The sequence below is a fragment of the Orbicella faveolata genome, unplaced genomic scaffold (assembly GCF_042242905.1).
Source record: "Orbicella faveolata isolate gen_17 unplaced genomic scaffold, um_ofav_v1 contig_26, whole genome shotgun sequence".
NCBI lineage: Eukaryota > Metazoa > Cnidaria > Anthozoa > Scleractinia > Merulinidae > Orbicella > Orbicella faveolata.
This window is the reverse complement of record NW_028301554.1, coordinates 11,583,507-11,591,293: the sequence shown is the minus strand read 5'-3', so window position 1 is coordinate 11,591,293 and position 7,787 is coordinate 11,583,507. Positions and strand designations below refer to the sequence as shown.

Sequence of the window (7,787 nt, the reverse complement as noted above, 5' to 3'; positions counted from 1 at the left end):
TCAAAGCAGCCGGCCAAGTCGTCGGGTTTCTGGCCGAGCACACCTGGCTTCTCATTCTTGCAGTGGTGGCCTTTTTGTTCGAACAATATTTTAAGAAGCAGCGTTAACTTTACCGCCAAGCCATGAACAGCAACGCCGATAATCCAACTACACCGAGAATGACAGCTGTTTTGTTTATTTCATGTTGCGGTGTTTTATCTGGAGCCGTGGACTCTATTTTTTGCACCGTTGGCTGTGCTTGCTGAGTTTCGGTCGAAGCTGATTTCCTTGATTCGGCTGTTCTGGCTTTGTGTATCAGGTTGGACAGATGGCTGTTGGGAGGATTAATTTTTGACGGGCCGCGTGCCATTAGTTTGAGCCCAGCTTTTTTTGTCCCCGGGTTTACCTCGTTGACCCCAAGTTTCATCCCGGAGACCGCCTGTTTCAGCTTGTTGTTGTAACCGATTGTGCTTGCGGTGTTTATTATCATTTGCGCGGGCATGAGCCAGGCCATGGGGGCAACAGCGAGATTGAGGCTGACCTTCGCTTGGTCCACCGCGAGCTGGTACCTTTGCACGCTCGCGGCCAATTCGGGCTGTCTGATCGCATCTTTCATCAACACCAGGAACTCGCTCTTGGCTTCTTTCGCCCGGCCACCTGAGCCGAGAATGCTGCTGCGGACGTTGACCTGCGCGCCTAGGACACAGTAAACGAAAGCCTTAATTGACTGGTTGATTCTCGACAAGCCCGCCTGCGTCAAACCATTCGTGGTGTTGGGCGCAAACCAGTCGAACTGTCGATCTCCAAAAACATTGGGCCGTATAAACTCAATAAGGTCCCCCTTAATCAGTTTTCCACCTTCGTCGCTAAACTTGTTCCACCCAGGATACTTATCTGTTGTTGTTGGCCATTCCCCCCAAGGCTTAACATACAACACCCCCAAACCACTATTTGCACCCGAAGTAAACCTAAAAGTCGCTTGATGAGTCTATTCCAAATTCGCCGCATATCCTTTTGTACGAAGCGACGTCATAATGATTGTTCATCTGGTCGAACGTTGGGTCTCCGGGCAAAGTGCTTATGCTCTGAACACCTCCAAGCTGGTACAAAATGCGCCTGACCGTGAAATAGACGTGGAATTTGTAGAAAGCTCTTATCTGCGGGGGGAGATTCATCCCGCTGTCAAAGATTTCGCGAGAAACTCCGCACCCCTGTTTCGTGCAGAAAACAGCAACGTTGAGCTGTTGCGGCCAATGTTTCACGTCAGGCCCTCCTAACCAGTGTTTTGATTCAGTTCCAGATGTGTGTTTGAGTTTGGTGTCTTGAAATATTTCTCTGAATTTCATTGTGAAATATTGGTCAGGCGTGACGTATATTTGGATTGCATCGTCGAATATTTTCTTCAAGCTTGGCGCTTTGCCGTCGAAAGGTACCGCAGGGATGGCCAAAGAAACTTTTGAACCAAGTGGTGACAGCTGGTAAGGAAAAGCCCCGCTGTCTCCCAAACCAAGCGCTTCTTTCATTTTGGCGCTCCAATATTTCCTGTCTGAGCTGAAGATGCTTCAAAACGAGTCTTCGTTTTCTTTGAAAAACACCTCCGCGGTCACGTTATTTTTCTCGTCGACGCTTCCTTGCGAAACGAACCGGCTTTTGTCCGCTTTGGGGAAGCGGTTTAAAAAGTTTGTCCACGCCTTTTTCTTCGCCGTCTCCGCTTTTTTTAACGCAGGACCATTCCACAAATTGGCCATCTTATTTGAACACAATTTTATTTGTTGAATATAAAAATGGTTGTTCTCACTATTGTCACGCAACAGAACAGAGGGACTATCAATTTTGAAAAGCCAATACCGAGAGTTGATTTCATGAAACTCATTTCTTGCAGTTTGTGCAACAGCTGGTACAATTTGACAAGAGATGGTTCGGCCACCTTGGAAGATAAAGACAAAAATATACCTTTGTTAGTTAGTAAAATAATGCCAGGGCATTATACTTTAGAAAGAATGGCAAAAGAAATAGAAGGTCTGTTCATCAAAGATAAATATAAAGATTTGCAAACACCAATAAATCATCCTGTTGGCCAGCTTGTAATCAGAAATTTGGGAAAAAAAATCTTGAATTTGATAGCAATTTAGCCAATTTGCTTGGTACTGGGCGAAAGTTGTCGCCTATAACCTTCATAAAAAGGCTTACAGCTCCAACGACATATTTTATTCATTGTAGTTTGATCGACAAACAAAAGAACCTGTTCAATGGCAAAAGGTCAGATGTATTAGCCTTGTTTGATGTGAAAGGGAAGCTCTTTGATTTCAAGGGCTTCCCTCTTCTTTTTGAATTAGCGTTAAATTAAATTTCTATATATACACAATGTCTTTGGCAAATCTGTTGCCACCAAGCGCGCCGCCTGCCGGCCCTCTTTATCTGGTGGTGGCGGGGCCTTCTCAAAATTTCCACTTGCAGAAGGTCAACGAGATTTCCAACACTTTGGGCGTTGAGGTCCACCACTATCGCCTCGTCGCTAAAAAATACAAACGCGCGAGGAAGTTCGTTAATTGGGGTGCTGCCGGCTCCAGCGTTCTCTCGGCAGCGTTTTCCAGCGCAAGTTTTGGCTCCGCTCTGTCTGTGGTTGGCCAGCCGGCAGCCATTCCTCTTGGTGGCGCTGGTGGATGCTTCGCTCTTGTTTCGTTGGGGCTGATAATCACCAGCAAAAAACTCAATTCGAAAATAAAGAAACATCAAGAGATTACCACGCTCGCCGTTGCCAAGCGGGATACCGTCAACAGACTTCTCTCCAACACTTTGAATAACAATGAAGTGTCTTCTCATGAGTTTGACACTATCCTTTCCGAGTCTCAACAGTATAACTTTCTGAAAGATCAGGTCCGAGCAAGGATGCTTCGCCAACCGTCGAAGAGAGGGCTTGCCGAGGTTGATGTCAAGAAAATGGAGAAAGACATCCGCGGCAGACTTGAAGCAGAAATGATAAAAAAAATCACGAACCCTCCCGCTTCAAACTGACTTTTAGAAACAGACGGTTTCATTTGCATGTAATAAGAACATGATTGTCTGCTTCCACTTGGTCGCGTTTCTTGTGAATGAATATTTCACTCCTGAGTGGCAAAAAGAGGCTCGCGATATTACGCGCAAGGTTGTTGCTGCTATGGTTGAGGCAGATAACGATATGTGAATATCGTGTTGAAGAGATGCGAATATTTGGTATTCTACGATGGATCGTGGACAAGCTTTCAATGTTGTTGACACACCTCCACCCGACAAGCTCAACTGGCCTTCTCTGGAAGACTTTCAAGAGCCAGAAGAAATGCTTAGATGGCGTGATATTGAGGTGGGTACGTACAGAGTCCTTGCATTGTACAACCATGGACGGAACAAATACGGCCCTTCAGTTGTGTTAAAACTCGAAAAAGAGAACGGTTCAACCTTTTTGGTGTGGGCAAGGTCTTCGCTGTTTTATGCAATGGAGAAAAGGGAAAAAACAAACTTCATCTTGAATCTTGGCGCTAAGTTGTCAGTGGAAACAGGGAATGTCTTCTACGATTTCATACTTTGTTGAAGACACCTTGTTGACATTTTGTTTTGTTACAGTTTCCTTGACTGGCTAAAAAAAGGTTTTCCCCTTCCCCCTTTTTTTGTGACACTGTACTCAAGCTCGATTTGCTGGCATGGTTGAGACTGATGCTGATGTTTTTCGCTAAAGCAGTATGCCGTCGTCAAGGAACAACTCGTGATAATCATAGCCACACCAGGAACATGGTTTCAAAAAACCCTTGTACTCAGGGGTGGCTTCAATGAGAGGAATTTCCTCCATCTCGCGGCTCAGCAACATTTCATGGACATTTCCCTCATCTAAACAGTGGTAACATTTCCCCTCAAAAGGACAGTTGGGGTATTCGAAGCATATTATCGGGGCAATCTGCTGCTTGAGTTCGCAGAATGGCAGTTTTAAAATGTTCTCGTGTACCTTGCCCCACCCCATTTCCTTTTTTTCCTTGATTTTTATCGTGATGTACTCCTTGAGAATCATCTCACGAAGCTCTGGGGGGAGATTTTGGATGGCCTTGGAAAGTTGAACATCGGACGAATGTCTTGCGGCAGCCATGTCGACGTATACACTGTGCATATACTTGTTCAATACGAAAATATTTCTGGCGCATTTTTGTATATACTAGTGAAGGGCACATCCGCGCATATTGATTACAGACGTTGCAGCTTCACTGGACCCGTTATTTCGCCAAATTTTACTGTTGCATTACACACACGTTTCTGGCACAGCTCTCACGCAACACTGTATCCTTGTCGAAAATTGGTTGTCGAAAAATTTGGTTGTCGAAAAATGCGCTCCTAGTACTGGGTGCACTTTCGACAACTGCTGTTGCGTTATACACACACACATATATAGTGAGGGTTCTGATCGCAAGCGAACGCACACAGTGCAAGCGTAACGCAACTCCGAATCTTCAGACGAGGAGTTGCGTTACGCTTACACTGTGTGCGTGAGTGCTGCGCCAGAACCCTCACTATATATGTGTGTTGTGGGGGTTGAAGACCTCATCATACTTGTTGTGGAGTTCCTGGAATCTCACTCTGATGTCGTGTGGGAGTGAATTCTCCGGATTGAGGCGTACATTGGAGTTATGCTTGAGTTCAGCAGGTGGGATGGCTGATTGAGGGTGTGGCTCATATGAGGGTGGAGGAGGAGCTGCATTATCAGTGGCAGGTGTGAAGACGGGACAGACTTGGCAAAAGTGTTTGTTATGCTTAAGGGAGTGCAGATCAGATGAGAGGTTAAGAATTCGTATTTCACCAGTGATGCTTGAGACGATGCTGGGGTCGGCCAGAGTTCGGGGTTGTCAACTTTCTGACACTTGGGGAATCAGACTGCAGCACAAGGGCATACACGCAGTCAGGAGGAGCTTCTTTAGGTAAACTGACTTCAACAAACTTGCCTGGCAAAATGGTGGTTGAGGTAGGCAGGGCGCGTAAGACCATGGCACAACAGACAGTTGTGTTTACAACTGGGGGACCTTGGGATCCATAAATGTAGGCAGTACCATTGCCGAGAATGACTTGACGTTTGGCTGGGCGGACGGAAAGGTCATTGGTCTCCTTAAAAGGGGTTCCTGTCAATACGTCTACGTCAAGGTTCTCTACTACTAAACCTTCAAACGAGAACTCTCAGTTATCACGTATGAATGGCAGACGAGCCTCTCTAACCAGCGCTAAGGGCCCGAGGAACCATCTGCCTGGTGTGCAGATTGTGAACTGGGAGTGACATGGCATCCCAGGCATGAGGTAACAGACTGATGAATCATGTTGCTGGTAGTGCCACTGTCTAAGGTGATGTGCACTGGGTGACGGGCATGGAAGGTATCCATATCAGGGGATTGGCAGGTCTGAATATGGTGGGCTGAGGGCTCCAGGCCACGATCAAGGGTACGTTCCTCATTGTTGGACTCACTTTCCTCCATGCATGGAGTCATTTCGCCAATGTCCTCGAGGTGATCATCAAAGATGTCAGCGATTTGCCTTGCTTGAACGATGTATTTGCGATCTTCCTCTGGGAGATGACGGCATTCACTAAGGAAGTGGTAGATGTCAGGTTGCCTGGTCTGTTTGCAAATGGGGCACGTTTTCAGTTGGTGTGGGGGCCTTATTCCTCTCCTAGGTAGACGCTTGGCGAGGGTTGTCCTGCGGAAGGTGTTGGTTGCAGTACGCATGACTTCTGCATCATCTGAGGCTCTAATTTCATCAAGTAAGGAGTCCAAGGCCTGGGAGATTTCTGGTTTTATAGACACTAATGTCCTTGATCTTAGCTCGGTCCCATACCTCTGTTTGACAAGTTTAGGGAGCTTCAGGTGAACATGCTGTAACCATGTGAGGACAACATAATTTTCTAGAGACAGGGTTAACTCCTCGTCTTCTGTGATTAGGTTGCCGTGGTGAGATAAGCTGTTAGCCTTGAGTAAAACATCCTCTTCAAATGCCATCAATCTCTTGTACAGATCTTCGGGTCTTTCATTGCCCTCTAAATGGATGTCAGCGAAATCGATAAAATGGGCACCTGTGATCTGAAATCTGAAATGCTGCCTGATGGTATTCCAAACTGACTGGATTGAGGTAGAATTTTTCACCAAAGTATTTCTTGAAATTATTGGGCATTAATTGGCAACTTGCCCAATCATGAGTTCCACAAAGTCTACTTTCTGTTAGGCAGTCAGGCGGCTGGCCTTGGGTACGTCTTGATCATTTGTAAAGCCTCTTAATAGGTCAGCCTTTCTCTTTTTACACCAAGTGATGCCCTCGTTAAGGAACAGGACAAAATTATTGTCAAGGGATAATGTATATAACAAATTTTGGTGCTAGTTCTTGAAACTATTTATAGTCGCTGACTTCGATAAACACCACTGTTTTGGTGCTCGGTGGGTGCTAGCCATGTTTGTGGTATCGGTCGTGTTCTAAAAACAAAAATCTTGGAGGTTTAGACTTACGACAAGTGCTGACTTGGGTTGGGCTTAAGTGGAACTGTCTTCGGGCTCTCTGAAGTATGTTTTGGACGTGAATTCAACCACAAGCTGCCACCACACCAGTAGTTAACGAGTAAATCTAACACGCGCGTGAACCAAAACACAACATGGCTGAGGAGGGCGCAACAAGTGCACGCAGCGAAACTAACGGAGTAACGTTGACTGGTACTGGCGTTTAGTACGTCTGAGCCAGATAAATTATATATCGATGGAAAACATGTTAAAATGTGACTTAAATTACTTTCTTTTTGGATGAAGCTTATTTGGTCTTGTGTTGGTTAGTCAGAGCTTACAATGTTTTGCTGTTGCTACGATTTAGGTTTGTTCAATACTACATAAATCTTTCCTTTCCCTATCATAGCAATAGACCAAATCACCTCCCTTTTGAAATTAAATTAAAATTTGCTCCATAGTTGCCTTGATATTCTGACTACATTTGAATTGTAGTGGAGTAGTTTTTCCTAGGAAAGTCGTTTTATTGTTTAGTAGATGGTTATTTATCTGGGACATGAGGCAGTTGTTTCATCATGCTTTTTTCCTTCGGTTCCAACCCTGTTTTTGTGGGTGTGAGGGCAATAGAATGTTTCATTGATTATATGTTATATCTGTCCGATTTTCCAAAAACATGCCCGCTGATTTGAACCCCTCTATTCTGTTAGCTTGTGGTTTTTTTCTTTTTGAGTGGGGAGGGGGGCTTTCCTAATGGCAGTAGCTTGTAGAGTTCACCTAGCATGAAATGTAGAGAACTTCTTGCTGCTATCTATTTTTTTATTAGGGAGTTTAAGCAAATCACTACGGCTGGTGCTACTACGGCTGGTGCTACTACGGCTGCCGTGACTGAAAAGGTCTGGGGAGAGTACGTCTCGGTGGTCTGCCAAATTTTAAGTTTAGCGAGTAAAGCGAAATACAAAGATGAAAGAAACATCGGCTAAGGAGTTTAGAATCTCTTTTATTTAATTTCTCACAGCCAAATGGCTTCACTCAAAGGACAATGGCTGTTGTTCAGTAGGATGAACAGATTATTTCTGAGCGAAAGTGAATGCCATACACTTTGTACCATAACAATTTGATGGATGAAATATATAATTACAGAGACAAATATCTCAAGGAATATCGAGTGAAGAACACAAATATATCAATACTCAAAGAAACAAAATAGCATCGTATAGTTATCCAGATATAAAACATCTTCACTAAACCCTCAAAGCAAACTTAACCGAAGAAACACAAGCTCGTGCTCAACGCGAATATTTCACTTGACTCGCTTCC

At 44.8% G+C, this 7,787-nt stretch overlaps 1 protein-coding gene and 1 pseudogene across 3 annotated transcripts in view; one reads left to right on the top strand and one right to left on the bottom strand.

The window, feature by feature from the left end:
• Positions 1 to 7,787, top strand: part of LOC110048177 (integrator complex subunit 3-like) — a 317,013-nt gene that overhangs the window by 49,463 nt on the left and 259,763 nt on the right. The gene's annotated exons all lie outside the window — the stretch shown is intronic.
• On the bottom strand, positions 110 to 1,727 carry LOC149108167 (uncharacterized; annotated as a pseudogene).